At 41.2% G+C, this 17586-nt stretch overlaps 1 protein-coding gene across 4 annotated transcripts in view; it reads right to left on the bottom strand.

Annotated features, from left to right (window-relative positions):
* Window positions 1–17586, bottom strand: part of CDH12 (cadherin 12) — a 652231-nt gene that overhangs the window by 403201 nt on the left and 231444 nt on the right. The window lies entirely within an intron of this gene.

Genomic DNA, 17586 nt, shown 5'->3' with positions numbered 1-17586 from the left:
TAGCTTTAGGATTCTGCATGTTTCAGTGGCCATGCACTGACACTCCTGGGACTGGTGGATGAAGCACCCAGTAGTGACTAGGACCCACTTCCAGGTCAGTTAAAACAGCACTGAAAGCTGTTAACGTCATGATTCTTAAAAACAAACAAACCCACATGTATTTTCAAGAACACTTAGAGCTTCAGCTATGTATACTGACACAGCTGGTACGCCCAGGTGCCTAAGTGGAGGTGTCGTGGATCATGCACAAAGGCTATTGTTCTCCAAAATAAATTGTGTTAAACTGAGTAGGACTTCTTGAATATTTTTTTATCAATCATAGCTGCAACTAGGAGGCCACCATCAGGGCGTGAATAAGCACAGGGTTCTTTGGATATAGAGCAGCCCAATAAAATGTTATGTGCTTTTCAACTTCAGCTTCTCAAAGACCAGAAACTTGCAGCCCAAACTCATTCTGTTTTTAAAAATCTCATACAATCCCTCAAATCTCTTTTCAGCTGCCAAGACTGGCATGAGAACACAGTTTAATCCGGTTTTCTGAAGCTCATATAACAAACCATTAGAAAAACATTAGTGATTCTCTGTCTGGATACAAAACAAACAGCAGATTTCATTCTGATTGATTTCTTTATCATGAAGAACAGTAAATTTTCCTTCCTCTCAGCTGTAGCTAAAGGAAAACAGTTATTTTACAGAAGGGTGAATTCATCCTCCCTTTTTTTAAAAAAAAAAAACCCAGCAACTTCTGCATAAGAAGAATTGGGCATAGAATTTTTGAGCTGAGCAATGCTGCCAAGGCAAGCATTTCTGTTCCTTTATGCAGGGAGAAAACCTGATGTTCCAGATCTCTCACCGTACTTAAAGTTGTTGTCATTTCCTGAAACAGAGAGGAAGATTTGTGCTTAGCTTGCACAGTTGGCAGATAGTTGGTCAGGGACACAAACAAAGCAAAGTGCTCTTCAGCCCACAGTAGATGACCCAGACAATTGGCCTCCACAAAACCCACCTCTTCCAGGTAGGCTTCCAAGCAGATTTAAGGCCTTTTGCCTTAAATCATAGTTTAATCATTGCTTTGTTGTTGTTATTTTCACTTTGTATTTTGTGGGCTCTCCTTTCTTGGAGGTTTTTAAGCAGAGGTTGGATGGACACCTGGCATGGATGCTTTAGTTGAGATCCCTGCATTGCAGGAGATTGGACCAGATGACCCTCATGGTTCCTTCCAACACTACAATTCTATGATTCTACGCCCCTGAAGCACCCTTGGGTTCCAGAGACCCAACCTGAATATATATTTCAGACTTTTAAAAATGCACACTTCAGGCATCAATGCCATTCATTTCCATCAACAGTTACCACATGGGCAATACAGAATCCCTTTTGTGATGGGGTGGCTAAATTTGCTGTCTGTATTCAAAATCCTCAGGAGTATGTGTGGCGATCACACAGGGTCCCTGGACGTTTAACGGTCTATTGATCCCTGTGCCACCACTGTGCTCGCTTCCCCGCTGCCACCAACCAGTTACTCTCTGGTAAAACACTGAGTCCAGTCAGTTGTTAAAAGTGAACCAAAAAAACCCCACAAGTTTATTTTACAAACATTAACAAGTTTATGGTTTCTCAGATAAAATTCTGTCGGTATCTTAACTTTAATTTCTTTACCAGCCTATACCTTCCTAATACCTTCTGACTGATTATCTCAACTGTTTGACTGACTCCTCTTCACAAATTCTCTCTCTCTTCTCACACCAGACTAGGCCAACCCACAGACTTATCTTCTCTGTCTCTTCTAACTCCAGATTGTCTTCTTAACAACTCTAACTCACTCTAACTAAAAAAACCTCTGTGATTAAACCTTATACACAGTTAACTCTGCCCCCTGGGTTCCCATTGGTTAGTCATTTTACAATTAGTTAACCCTTTCCCTATGAACCCAATATGATGTCACACACATAGGAGAGCAAACGCCACAGTATGGGTTAGGACCAGCATGCAGAAAGGAACTGTGCGGACAAGCTGTTCCTATTATTACCTCTATCTCTTCTACTGCCTTCCAAGGGTTGAGGAAGCCCAAGGTGACCTGAACACATAAATCCAGCCTTGCTACTCTTTAGAAATGGCCAACTTTAATGTAGCTAATCTTGCTTCTAGTGGGGAAGAGCTGTGCAGTTTTAATGGCTCTCACAGTCTAACTGTGTAAGTCGGACTGCCCTGGAAAACCTTGCTCCTTTCATCCTGTGGCAGTGCCAGCCATTGATAAGAGAGGTTACTTAAAGGTTAGATTGGGAAGATAATATACGCTTTTCATTCATATATATTTTTTAATTTGATTAACTAGTGTGCTTCCTCTGAAGAAAACCAGAGGTTCTAAAAAGTGACCATTCTGTCACATTGGTCTTCGTTTTCAATGTGTCTCTAAGGGTTAAAAGGCTATATTGCTTCACTGAAGAAGCTATTTTTACGATGATGCTGCTGAAAAAAAGAAAGATGGGATGTGGGGAGAGCAGGTGGGATTCCAAGCCAGAATGGCTTTTAGAAAGATTTAGACCAAGATGTCTGAATAAACTGATTCGAGGAATGAAAGCAGAAAAAACTGGAGGAAAGATAATCTGTGAGTAATTTGAAAATAAAAAGTGATATAAAAAGAGCCTTTTATTTATTATGAATGTCTTCCATAGCGAGTGCTGACATTCTGCTGAGAAAAGTGAAAATGCTTTTGAAGACACCAAGCAGATAAGATCCCCATATATATATATATATATATATATATATATATATATATGAATGAGAGAACAAACTACTTGGCTGTCTAGAAAGAGCTTGCTCTTACATATTATTTCCCCTATTTTCTAGCATATAGGTGATAGCATAAGGGAGCACAAATAGAACAATCACTTCTCTAATAATGCTGTCTCATGTACGAAATATACTGATATTTAAGGTCCCAAACTGTGTGATCATTTAATGCCTTTCAGAGGCACTGTCTTTTCCATAAATTGTATCCTTTCGTATCCTTAAACCAACACTTAAAAGTCTGTATGTTTGGGGTTTAAGCATATGCAATACATCTGAACATAATTTTAAATAAGAAATGCAAATGATGGGTGGTATTCAGCTAGGTTTTTACTCAGAGTAGACTCACTGAAACGAAAGAACATGACTAAGTTGGGTCCACTTGCAATAAAATTTGGTGGAATATCATTGTGTTTGTGTATAAAGTTGTAATTTATGTGAATAGCTGAGTATGAGTTTCAGCATTCTAACGCAAAAGCCAGATGTTGAATTTTGGGACGATATCCACCGGAATGTGTGAAACTAGCTCCTTTATTTCTGCGGATATTTCCACTTCCCTGCACACTGGCATGGCATGTTCAGGACATCTGCAAAAACAACTATGCTGTCTTTTCCAGTGCAGAGCTGGATCATTGTAGCATATCACACACATATTGTTTAATTGCACATCATGTTCTCCATTTGAAATCACAACCATATTTTTAAGCAATAAGAATGCTGTACTCTGGCTCTTATTCAATCAGAGACAAATTGTGCAAACGATAAAGGTAGAACTCAGGAAAAGAACAAAGATGGCCAGTTTGGTCGTTTCTCATTAGTGTTGTATCATTTTGAGCAAGGTAAACAAAATAGGATATAGAAAGGATCTTAACCATAATGAAACAACAAAACAAAGGAATATAGGTGCTAGCACAAATTACTCATCTAAAAGACCTCCTCCCTTTTCCATTCGGGATGCGTTGACTCAGAATTGTACAAAATCTCCATATCTCAAAAAAAAAAAAAAAAAATAAAAAGGGGAGAGAGAAGAGTATATTCACACTGGATGAAGAATCGTACCATGCTGGTCCTTGACAGTGTAGAGTAAAAAGGGGCTTTTTGTTGGATCTCTGAGAGCTTTAACAAACGATTGAAGTGATGGTCACTAACTTGGAAAGCTTTAAAGGGGGTTCAGTCAAATTCATAGAGGATAAGGCTACTAGTCAATATAGTTGTATTACCTCCAATATATGAGGCAGTATGCTTCTGAACACCAATTGTGAACCATCACTTACCGTATTTTTCGCAGCATAGGACGCATTTTTCCCCCTCCAAAAATGAAGGGGAAATGTGTGTGCGTCCTATGGTGCGAATGCAGGCTTTCGCTGAAGCCTGGAGAGTGAGAGGGGTCGGTGCGCACCGACCCCTCACGCTCTCCAAGTTTCGCACATCTCTCCGCAAGCAGCGGGAGCCCAGAGCTGGGCTCCCGCTGCTTGCGGAGAGTTGCCAGCATGCCGAAGCCTGCGCGCGCTGAGCTCAGCGCGTCCAGGCTTCGCGGACCTCTCCGCAAGCAGCGGGAGTGCTCCCACAGCTTGCAGAGAGCTGCCTGTTTGGGGGCTGGGGTCCGGGGAAGCTCAAGCTTCCCCCGCCCCAGCCCCGCGCCTGGGGGAAAAATATTTTTTCCCCTTTATTTCCCCCCCCAAAAAAAAACTGGGTGTGCCCTATGGTCCGGTGCGCCCTATGTTGCGAAAAATATGGTACAACAGAACACTACTGCCTGCTGGCTTGCCCCAGTCCCCAGGCAAAATGCTAGATTAGATAGACCTGTATGATCTAGCAACAACACTTCTTATGAATGGCCAAAAATCACCCAATCTGAGCCTGGATCTGAGCCCAGGTCTATCCAGCTCTAATCAAAAACTCATGCCAGATCTCAACAGGGCATTAACAATTCAGTCATACACATAACAGAGATAGCAACATGATTGGTGACCTTTTGTTTCCATGCCTCATGGGTGCAACACCCACGCATTTAGAAATAGGGAAACAGAACTGACCTTGAAGCATTCTCAGAAATGTGACATGGGATCCACAGTAAGAGAGAGTCATATTCAGAGGCTCACAAAACAGCATAAACACCATAGCCAGTGGTTCTCCCAAGCCAGTGATAAAGTGCTAAAATATGAGTTTGGGCTGTTAATAGTAGTGGGATTAAAGGCATGCAAGATTTCTAGAAGGACTGTAGCAGAGAAAATGGGATAACTATCTGGTGTCAATAACAAAGGTGAAAAATAACCACTTGGTATCTTTTGCTTAAGAGAAAGAAAGAAACAGCCAGCGGATGCATGTATTAATAAAAGCAGATAAAAGGAAAAGGAAACACTTCTGATTTATTGGTAGAAACATCTGCAAAATATTTTCAAAGGATGTAGCCTCACATTAATCTCCACTGCCACCTTCGGCATATAGTTTTAGCCAGTCACATTTGGTCCCCATTAGCATGTGTGGGCAATTCACAATATGACTTACCATGTTTCAGAGAGCACTAGAAAAGTTTTCTGAATACTTGTTTGTGCTTCCATGCATTTTGTTTTTGGTTTTTTAACATTTTGTTTTGAAGGATATCTAGACTAAGAACACTAACTTGAGAAATGACAAAGATAAGCTCTCCTCTAGGGAATACAGGTTGCTTCTAATAAAACATGTAGACTGTCTGAAGGGGAAAGGCTGCTCTGAGACTCTTAAGTAGTGCACAATTTTCTGAATCTGGTTGATACAAAAAGCAAATACTGAGTTAAAAGTCATTTGAAGGGTAAATATCCATAACCAGCCAATTTGCAATACATTTCCTATTAGAAGCAATGCAGCGTATTATGTTTAGTGGTAGTCCCCGTCCCAGTGCCACCCTCCCCATGCTTAGGCTACAACTAAGGTGTTATGAACAAACTTGGGCAAACAATGATATGGGTTAGGAATGGCCACAACATTATTGATTCCAAATGTAGGTGGATTTTGGCTCTGGCATTGGGTGTATATCCATTTCAGACTCCTGCTGGAGGGCTGAAACTTCTGACAGAGTTGTGGAAAGGATTATGGCCTCCCCAAGATACCACTCTACCAAGATGACCATCCGCAGGCTCCCACTGGAAGCTCTATGGCCCATCTGCCCCACATTTGGCTTCTGGATAGAGACTTCCACCAAGACTCCTGGTCTGGGTCTGGATGATGTACCACTTCACCCAAAAGCTTGATGGCTAGGATTTCACCAAATGCCTGAACCTCTCTGACCAAGATGATTGAGCATCTGGAAACCAAGCTGTACGAGGAACAGTTGAGGGAGTTGGGTATGTTAAGCCTGGAAAAGAGGAGACTGAGACGAGACATGATAGCCATCTTCAAATATCTCAAGAGCTGTCACATGGAAGATGGAGCAATCATGTTTTCTCCTGCTCCAGAGGGCAGGTCCCAAACCAATGGATTCAAGTTACAAGAACGGTCTTCCAACTAAACACCAGGAAGAACTTTCTGACCACAAGAGCTGTTTGACAGTGGAATGGTTTCCCTCATGAGATGACGGACTCTCCTTCCTTGAAGGTTTTTGATCAGAAGCTGCATGGCCATCTGTCATGAATGCTGTGAATGAGATTCCAGCATTTCTGGGGGTTGAACTAGTTGACATTTGGGGTCCTTTCCAAGTGTACAGTTCTATGATTCTATGATTCTATATATCCACAATTAGTATACTGTATTGACTCTTTGGATTTCAAAATGACTGTGGATACCAGGCATGGGATCATAGCAATATCTGCTCCTTTTATACCAAATGCTAAGCATGCATGTGCCAAAAGTGCAAAAGATTGGCAGTTTATATGGGTACTATGTGTGACTTTTCATTTTCTACATGGAAGGTTCATGGCTTGCATTTTCCTGGCACATTCCCTGGGCTAGGTGCAGTGTTCATGAACATTTCATGACATCACAGTAACTCAGCCAAAGGCCAGAGCAAGGTTTCATCAAACTGACACATTTGTCCGCCCCTATATGCAACATAATCTTATACATGTTTACTTGGGGAAAATATCTCACTAACTTTATCATAACATACTCACAGATAAGTGTTTTAGAACTGCAGCCTGCAATGGCAAGTAGGATTCAATTCCTATATGAAGGGCTGGGTCACTGTATCAGGAGGTTTTTAACACTGGATGTTTTTATGATGTTTTTAGATATGCTGTAAGCCGCCCAGAGTGGCTGGGGAAACCCAGCCAGATGTGCAGGGGATAAATAATAAATTTATTATTATTATCATTATTAGGAAAATTAGCCCATCACACGTTACCACAATTGGAAGACTTCCCTTCCCTTTAATTTTCAGAGCTACTCATTCTTACCATTGCATCTCCGTTTTTGCTAAGTCAGTGTTTGCAAATTGCAAACTTATAACCAGGTTTGCAAAATGGTCTGGAGTTCTCCATGGTTACCAATAATACCAAGGCCAACATCATGATAATCACTTCCCAAAAAGTGAAAGGAAGGGGGAAATCAATGTGCAACAGGAGTGGTGGGGATAAGATTGGAGGGAAAAGGAAGTATGAGTGTCACATATGCACCTGTGTACCTAGCTATGGTAAGGAGATTAGGCAGTATTATGGCTGCTGCATCTGTCAACTGTGGTCCAGACTGAAAACTTACAGAAGAATTCATGTGCAACACATGCAACACAGAGCAGAACCATGTGCAACACATACAACACAGAGCAGAACAATGCACCTTCATTTTTCTCAAGATTAAAAATTTGACAATCACTTAATTTTGAAGAGACACAGTATGCAAGATTTACATGCTTCTTATCTGAGCCAAGTTGATCTAAAATTATATGTTTTGCACGAAACATGTAATTGTGCATAAATGTGCACAGCATCAGATAATTTTTCACAGTTCCTCCCAGCTACTCTCCTGCTATTTTACTTTGGGGGGAAATACGGATGCCGGCTATAAAGTAGTTTTACATCCTTATTTGGAAACATTCTGACACCTCAAGTAGAGAGCGTGGGGGCACATCAGGCGTCATGCTGTGAATTAAAAGGTATCGTTCCCCACCCATCCATGTGTTCTGCTATTTCATTGAACAAATGAACCAGCAGTGCATCTGGCAAAATGATATTCTGCACAAACCTTTCCAAACTGACTTTCTCTGACTTCCAAACACCTGATAGTAAATAATCCAATTCCTCAAAAATGCATGCCCAGCACCAGTAAAGAAAAAGTGGAGTCAGTCGCCACAGCACACTTAATTTATCCAGGAAGTGTAGACAGGCAATAAAAAGGCCATGAAATAATCTAGATGGTATCGATTACGAGATCTGTTCTTACCTCCTTCAAATTCATTTCCCATAGATTTTCCGAAAGATCATCCAGGAAACTTCCTATGCTCATCTCCTATTTCTTCTGCTGTTTACACCAATTAGCATCATGGGGCTATGTGGCAAATGCAGACTGTATATGCCTATCAAATATTCTGCTTAGGTAAGTGAAACAGGAGAGGCAGGTGTATTTTATTTTATTTTAAATGACCAAATTTGAACTATCAGATGTGCATCATGCCTTTTCTCTGTTTCATTCCTTAAACTTCATTTGTCATCTCTTGGCTTAACTGGTTTTAATACTGTATTTTTTCTATTATTGCAATTTACCCTAGGACCTTATGGTGAAAGGTGGGCAAGGAATTCAATAAATCATTGTGATCATTATCAATGCTAGTTTGTTTTAACAATTTGTATACCACATGGCTACAATAGTCTCCAAGCAGTGTACAGAAAAATCCAATGCAGAAAAGTTAAAAGTCAGTCAAAATGATAAAGTCATGCTGTAATTAAAATGGCTGCCTTGGTTTAAGAGCGGTTTTGGATTAAAAACGGACTTCCGGAACGGATTAAGTTCATAAACCGAGGTACGACTGGTGTATCCTCTTGCTTATTCAGGACTGAAGAGCCTACCATGATCACATGCTCAGCCAGCAGGTGGTGCATAAGCCTAGCTCTAATGTAAAGAAAGGATCTGTATGCTGTACCACTTTTCCCAGGCCCACATCTGAAGGGGAAGGAGGGGGAAGGACCTGTCCTGCTTGGCTTTTGTGGTTTTGCAGCTAATTACTACAGGGTTGTTGTTTTGTTGCTGTTGTCATTTTGTTTTGTTTTGTTTTTTTACACACAATGGGAAAGCAAAGCAAAATCACGAGCATGTTCAGCATTTCTGAAAATTGCAAAACAAAATGAATAATCTCCTTTCGTACCTATATATGCTACTGGTATGGATTGTGTTCTCGCCGTTTATTGCAGGGCTGTTTCAGAGCTTAAGGGTCTCTGTTCAGTGCTATTCCAAATCCTACTACAGTTTGCACTTATAACATGCACCTCGCTGGGTTTTGTTGCTGGTGCTGCTATTTTCTGAAGGGTGATCATAAAAATAGGGATTGCGGATATACTATCACAAAGCTAGAGCTGTGTGCAATTTTTTTTTCTTTTTAGAAGAAATGGGCGGATTGGGAGTAGACTTTTATTCTTTCCCTCGTCCTCAGCACAATGTTGCAGTGTCCCAGCTGCACAGTAACTGTTTGTGATCCACGGAGCTGTTTTAGTCAGTTTCTTTTATTATTCAGAGGCCAAAGCCATCTTCTATTTATCTTACAATGCCATTTCTCTAAAGAATTCAGCACAGCAAATGAAGAAAATAATACATAATGGTTTATAGCCTGAAGAATTCAATCTCATGGCGGTAAGGATGGAACCGCATCCATGGAAGATAGTATTAAAAAATAAAATGAAGAAAGAATTTTTTATCACACACATACCCAGCCTCCCTCTCGCTCCTGTCATTTTGAATGCTCTAGGGACGCGCTGTGGGTTAAACCACAGAGCCTAGGACTTGCCAATCAGAAGGTCAGCGGTTTGAATCCCCGTGACAAGATAAGCTCCCGTTGCTCGGTCCCTGCTCCTGCCAACCTAGCAGTTTGAAAGCACGTCAAAGTGCAAGTAGATAAATAGGTATCGCTCTGGCAGGAAGGTAAACAGTGTTTCCATGCACTACTCTGGTTCGCCAGAAGCGGCTTAGTCATGCTGGCCACATGACCTGGAAGCTGTACGCCGGCTCCCTCGGCCAATAAAGCGAGATAAGCGCAGCAACTCCAGAGTCAGCCATGACTGGACCTAATGGTCAGAGCTCCCTTTACCTCTACCTTTAGGGGGCAATCCTATGCACAACAAGCTAGTGTAAAGTAAACCAGTGTAAGTTATAGTAGCATAGTGCAGTTACACACATCCCGGTTGAGCATCCCACCCTGCTATTCTGCCTAGGCCTGACAGAGGGAAAACAAGGCTTTAAAATAGTGTTCTATCCATGGAAAGAAGGAGAAGTCCCAGCAACGGAAGAATGGATACAAAACCTTATGGAATATGCAGAAATGGCAAAACTTACTGGAAGAATAAAAAATCAAGATAGCAAACTTTTTTAAAAAGAAAGGAAATGGTTTATTGAATATTTCCAGATAAATTGTAAACAGATAAAAAAAATGGAAGGATTATTGTAAAACCCTGCAGTTTCGTAAGAGTGTATATTTAAAGAAGATGAATAAATGAACAAATTAAGTTAATTTGAATAGGCAGAAGGTATTAAAAATAAATGCAAGGAACCACAGAAAGTGGGGGAAGGACGTCAAATTTTAAAATGTCAAAATGATTGTAAATTCAGTGAAATGTATAAATTTGAAAAGTATAATTTTAAATAAATAAATAAATAAATAAATAAATAAATAAATAAATAAATAAAAATAGTGTTCTATTTTGAGGATTAATAGAATTGCCCATCTAATCTTGTCAACTGTTTACTGGTCGTGGCCTGATGGGGGAATGAATGAATGAATGCATTATATATTTTTTATTTATTTATATTTTATTTATTTATTTATTTATTTATTTATTTATTTATTTCAGATAGATGGCCAGTTCTTCAAGTGCTCAAGGCAGCTAACAACCACATAATCTCCAACATTCCTCAAATGAAAATAAGGACATTTATCACCTCCCCCCACAAACTGACCCTTCTTGACCCCCCCGATTTTTTGTCATCCCCCCCACATCACATTTCCTATCAGAAGGAGGACATGTTCCACCACTACACCAAAAGGACACATCACACACACCCTCCACTATCCTGAGAAAACCCCTTAATCCCAATTTTATTGTATTTGATTCTGTGGTAGATTTACAAAAAGAAAAACAAACACCAATAAATATATTTTAGAAAGGGGCAAGATTAGCATTGATATACAAAGCATATTATTATTATTATTATTAGTAGTAGTAGTAGTAGTATTACCCCACCCATCTTGCTGGGCTTCCCCAGCCACTCTGGGCAGCTTCCAACAAAATATTAAAATACAGTAATGCATCAAACATTAAAAGCTTCCCTAAACAGGGCTGCCTTCAGATGTCTTCTAAAAGTCTGGTAGTTGTTGTTCTCTTTGACATCTGGTGGGAGGGCGTTCCACAGGGCAGGTGCCACTACCGAGAAGGCCCTCTACCTGGTTCCCTGTAACTTGGCTTCTCGCAGTGGGGGAACTGCCAAAAGGCCCTCGACACTGGACCTCAGTATCTGGGCAGAATGATGGGAGTGGAGACGCTCCTTCAGATATACTGGACCGAGGCCGTTTAGGGCTTTAAAGGTCAGCACCAACACTTTAAATTGTGCTCAGAAACGTACTGGGAGCCAATGCAGATCTTTCAAGACCGGTGTTATGTGTTCTCGGTGGCCACTCCCTGTCACCAGTCTAGCTGCCGCATTCTGGATTAGTTGTAGTTTCCAGGTCACCTTCAAAGGTAGCCCCACATAGAACGCATTGTAGTAATCCAAGCGAGAGATAACCAGAGCATGCACCACTCTGGTGAGGTAGCCCGCAGGCAGGTAGGGTCTCAGCCTGCGTACCAGATGGAGCTGGTAAACAGCTGCCCTGGACACAGAATTGACCTGCGCCTCCATGGACATCTACAAGTCCAAAATGACTCCCAGGCTGTGCAGCAAAGCAAAGCAAAGCAAAGCTCCTTGAGCTCTGCTCCCCCTTTCTTTCTCCTGCCCAGGGTGGCCTTGCCCTGTGCCTGAGGCTCAGAGCTGGAGAATCACATGAGACAGGAATGAAGGAAGGGGGTGTGGTGGGTGCGGGTTGCCCCGGGTGTCACCACTGAGGTGGTGACAAAATGCCAGGCGGCATTCACCGCGCGGCCTGCAGCGCGCCCAAGCCACGTGTCTCTCCTGGGAGAGATGCTGTGGCTTGGGTGCATGCAGGCTCTGCACTGTCCAAAGAGTCCACCTGCTGCCTCTCCCCCAGCTGTAGGGCGGCTGAGTGGGAGGAGGCAGGCAGACTCTAGAGGCCCCACGGTGCACCCTGCCCCTATGGGCAGCTCGCACCTCCCCAGGCACCCGAGTGGCTTCCTCTGCCACTGACATGAGACTGGGCCTTGGAAGCGGTGGTTGCAGGTTCTCCTCCACCTCCTCCTCCTCCTTTCCTCCCCCCATATAATTTTTATTAAGTTTTCCTATTTAATTACATCTCATTACACAAATCTATGACACAAACAGAGCATCGACTTCCTTCCCCCCCTTTCTGACTTCCAAACACTTTTTTACTAAATTCTCGCATTTCTATAACCACTTTTTTACCTTTGAACTTCTTCTTTTCTATGATAATTACCTCCTTATATGTAAACCAGATCCTTATTTTCACATTACAAAGCATCTCAGTTTAAGCCTACAAACCTTTCCAAATGTTTATAATTTTCTTTCATATAAAGTATAAATTTGCTCCAGTCCTTTTGAAGCAGTTCATCTCACAAATTCCAGATCTTCCCCGTCAGCTTTGTCATTTCCACATATTCTACCATCTTCCAGTGTAGTAAGTTGCTGCTGCTTCCATTTCTGGGCCAGGAGCATTCTGTCAGCAGTTGTGGCGTACATAAACAAATTTACATCTTTTTTTCTGAATTTCCTTTTCAATTAACCCTAACAAAAATACCTCTTTTTTTAATTAAAATTGTATTTTAAAACCTTTTTCAGCTCATTATATATTGTGTCCCAGAATGCTTTCACCTTGGTACAAGTCCACCACATATGAAGGAAATTTTCCTCTTTCTCCTTACGTTTCCAACAACCTTCTCCTCCTTTCCAACTCTCCAGCAGCTGCTATGAGCTGCCCAAGTGAGAAGGTCGGCAGCAGAGGTTATGGAGATGCAATGCTGTGATCCCTCACAATTTCCACTGCCATCGGCTTATGACAAGCACGGGCTCATCCTTCTCCGCTTGGGGCAGGGCTGATGGGGAAAAGAGGGACATTCTGAGATCAAATCAGAAGCCAGGATGGCTTTCACAATTCCAGGGCTGTCCCTGGAAAATAGGGGCACTTGGAGGTTATGCAACCAATAATAAAACAACCCAATAAAGCTACTAGAAAGAAACGGTCAGATGAAATCAGCTCAATAAAAATAGCAAGAGGACCCTACCTAGTAGTATGCATTTGAATGGGCTTTGCATGTTTCTTTTTTTGTAGGCCTAGAGAAAGGAATTCAGCCAGACTTCATCTGGTAAATTCTTCCACAGTATTGGGGTAACTAAAGAAAGATCCCAGATTTGGGGTTGCAAAGTGTCAGAAAAAGGAGGAGGAGGAGGAGAGGCCACTGTAAAAATAACAGGAATTCCTTTCTTTATGCCATTTTCAGTCCTATCTTCCATGGATACAATTCCATCTGACAGGATTTCTCATGAGAATGGTTCCTTCAGGCTATAAACTCGTATGATCACATTTTTGTCTGGTCACACTTAGCTTGTTTTTTTATATATAGACTTAGCATGTAGGCCACATGAGTGGCATGTGTTGTTAGTTTCAAGCAGTTATTTTAATTAGTATTTTATCATTCCTGCTACATAAGAAATTCCTGCAAGGAAGGGCTTTTTATAGCTGAAATTAATGATTCCCCTGCCCTTTGAATTTTTCTGTGTATCATTCATGTTTTCCTTTGCACATTCACCACCCACACAGGAATAATCACACTCATGAGAAAAAAATGCACTTATCTGGAGCATTGTGAATATTGGTGAAATAATGCAGTGTGTTGCTTTCAATAACACAGGGATTTCTGAAGTGCCTTCTCTCCCCCCCCTTTAATGTAATAGACATGTGCCCCGATTCTTTAGTTACTTATTTATTTTCACATTTTCAGAGATGGTGCAAGCCATTTTGGTGCCCGAGGCAGAGAATCCAAATGCTACTCCCATAGTGATAAAAACTAAATAATTGACAATTTTCTATCCTATAATGCAAACACTCAGATGATTCCCTTTCCCTTCCCTTACACAACCTGGGGATAAGGAAAATCTCCTGTTTAGATGATCAGGGTTTATCTATGCAGTGGTTAGCTTCATTTTACAGTGTCATTGCCTGAACACAATCAAGATCATTAACTTTACTGCTATAATTATGACCTGAAGTTAAACTGTACTCTCAGCAAATTGAATTAATACCTCTATCTTAGTCCACCCCTGCCCATCAAAATGCAGAGAAGGAGAAAAGGTTTTTTTCTGAAGCTGGAAGCACTATAGTGATTCTGAGTCAAGATGACATATAAAAGTGGGCAAATAGACGATACTGTAAGAAGAAGAAAATAGTGTCCGTGGATTATCAGTTATCTTATTTACTCTCAGGGGAAATGTGAAGCCAATTCCCATAAGTTATTCCCTTCACTGAATATGCATGAAAGCATGGTCTGTGAAGAGCTCCTACAGGAAATATGTTTCTAGATGATCCGATTAACAGAATCCTATCTGGAGATCATAGGACTGAGGGGTAAATCACATGCACAAATAATTCCCTTAACACATTTCCATATGATTCTTCTGAAAGGAATCACTTGCAGAAGTCACCCTCTTCCATGTGATCCCAGAAAGCGTGTTCTCCCTCATGGAGAGCACGTGTTGTGGTGGGGGCTGACAAGACACCTCACTGTTGCTGGGCAAAAGAGTTTGGCCATCTTTAAGCAGGGGCGGGCTGTTACTGGGGAGATTTATATGTTGTCATTTATTGATTGACAGCCCTGTTTGACATACACTGCACGCAGTGATGAGCTTCCTCTTTTCACTGCGTGCTTCGGATCACCTGCCCTCCCTCTCTAATATTAGGCTGTTTTCTTGACCTTGCTATGCCTGTCATGGGGTCGTCTGCTTTGGGGCAGGGGCCCGGTAGGAATTTTGTCCATTTGGCTGATTGGCTGGTGCCATTTGGTTTTTGCCTACTGTGTAGCAAATCGTCACAACTTATAAGGTTGTGGTTAGGCATTGGTTTGGGAATTGGTTGGTGGAGGGCTATGGATTTGGCTGTGCCTGCCCCTCCAAAAAGCTGCTGCTGCAAGGGTTTTCCGTTAAAGGAACCCAGGGGCTCGCCATGCTTTTGTCCGAACCCCCTGGCAAGGGGCTAGGGCCACGCAAGCCCCTGGGAGCATTCTGGGGAGAGGTGAGGCATGATTCCCAGTCCCGTCTCTCTCCCCAGGTGACTTACCCTTTCTGACTTCACGGGGGGTGCGAATGTCAGAGCTGTCCCCATGCAGGGTCAGTTAGTCGCTACCAATGCTTAAGCAACTACTCACATTGCTGTTATTTTTAATAAGGTTGTGGCCAAAATTATGCCAAAAACCTTAAACAAAAATCAGGTGTCATTGTGTTCTTATTTGGGGTGTCTTGGCGACCTCGACACGCAATCCATGATTCTGTGCATACCTAATTCTGAACCAAGCTGCTATGGCTTTAAATATTTTCAATATTATTTAACAGCACTGGCCTATCCACATTGGCACCCACTATATTTATAGCCATACAGCATTTGCAATCCCAGGCTGTCTTCTATCAATGGTATCTTACACATTATGCATTTTTCATAGTTCACATTTTCATATAGGGCACAAAATATAAATGCCATCGTTATTAGATTCACGATTTCGTCTCTCACAGAGCTTTCTATCTACGGGAGGAAAGTATGATATGGCAATATGACTTAAGGGTTGTGACATTGATAACTATTGCCCGCAAGCTAATATGAAAATGAAAGAACATTGTGGAGATTATTTTCTAAAGCGCAAACTGCAGGTGTCAGGAAAGGGTCCAATCCATTGTATTTTAGTGAGAAGGGAATGGTCCACTGGAGACAACATCCGCCTTGCAAATTAAACATAATACTGCAAGCATTCATGTACTACTTTACTGTAGAATTCAAATTCTGAAATCTATGGAGAAATGACATCCTGCAAAAATATTAAAAAATAGGCCTTGCATAGTTTTTCACAATTACACTCTATTTCATTTTGTTGGCAAGTTTTTCATGTGTGCTGAAACTCAGTATAACGTGTTTTTGTTTGCTTTTTATAAATTGTTTAAACACATCAGTTAACAAACATGGATACATATGCTATAATGTTACTGTTTTAGTTAAATAAATTGTTTAAATTGTTATTAAGGAAATGATTATTTTTCTCCTTCCAATAAAGTACAGCAGAAAGGTTATCCAAATATAAACAGTTGACTTATTAAACCTCACAATAATTTCATAATTATCTGTCCATGTATTTCTAATAGTATAAATAAATCAGTAATTTTTGATAAAGCTGTAAAAACTACTCTGATTTTTTTTTATTCCAAAGGAAACCTTCATCTGGTTGTAAATATTAATTATACGTACAAGCAAGAATGAGTTTTTCTGTTTTTAAAAAATGATTTAAATCAAGTCTTACTGACTAGAGATTTAAATCATGATTTAAATTGATTTGATTTAAATCAAATCCACCTTGATTCTACAAGCTGCAGTATTAAACTGAGTACTACCAACTACTACCTTTTACTACAAGTTTTGCAGTAGCTGTAGTGGCTAGAGTTTTCATCACATTTTATCCAAAAGTGAAATCCCAAGGTAAATTTGAAGGTACCTAGCTCAAGGAACCTTGAAGCTGTCCCAGAAACTCCAGCGGGTGCAGAATGCTGCAGCGATGCTCCTCACGGGGTCTCTTGCCATGGGAGCATATTCACCCAGTGCTTTTCAAGCTGCACTGGCTCTCGGTGGAGTACAGGGTCAGATTTAAGGTGCTGCTTCTGACCTTTAAAGCCCTTCACGGCCTAGGACCCTCATACCTACAGGACCGCCTCTCCTGGTATGCCCCACGGAGAGCCTCAAGGTCCATAAATAACAACACCCTAGTGGTCCCAGGCCCTAAGGAAGTTAGATTGGCTTCAACCAGAGCCAGGGCCTTTTCAACTCTGGCTCCGGCCTGGTGGAACGCTCTGCCTCATGAGACCAGGGCCCTGCAGGATCTGATTTCTTTCCGCAGGGCCTGTAAGACAGAGTTGTTCCGCCTGGCCTTTGGCTTGGAGCCAATTTGATTCCCTCCCTCTCTTTTTTCCCCCTTTTCCTTCTCCTCCTGCGGTGAGGCTACATTTTAATATTTTAATGTTCCATTATTTTAATGTTGTATTTTATTTTTGTTTTTAAGTTGTAATCATTCATCTTGTTTTTATTATTGCTTGCAAGCCGCTCTGAGCCCGGCCTTGGCTGGGGAGGGCGGGGTATAAATAAATAAAAAAATATTATTATTATTATTATTATTATTATTATTATTATTATTATTAAGTGAAACATCCCAGGAAGGTTCCATAAATAGTTTCAAGAAAGCTAGAGAACTGAAAGCTAGAGTCCCTGCTTGAGACTCATTGAAAACTATAGTGGAAGTGATTATT

The sequence above is a fragment of the Podarcis gaigeae genome, assembly GCF_964106915.1.
Source record: "Podarcis gaigeae genome assembly, chromosome: 7".
Lineage (NCBI taxonomy): Eukaryota > Metazoa > Chordata > Lepidosauria > Squamata > Lacertidae > Podarcis > Podarcis gaigeae.
The sequence above is the reverse complement of the archived record's forward strand: the minus strand, read 5'-3'. Positions and strand labels throughout refer to the sequence as shown.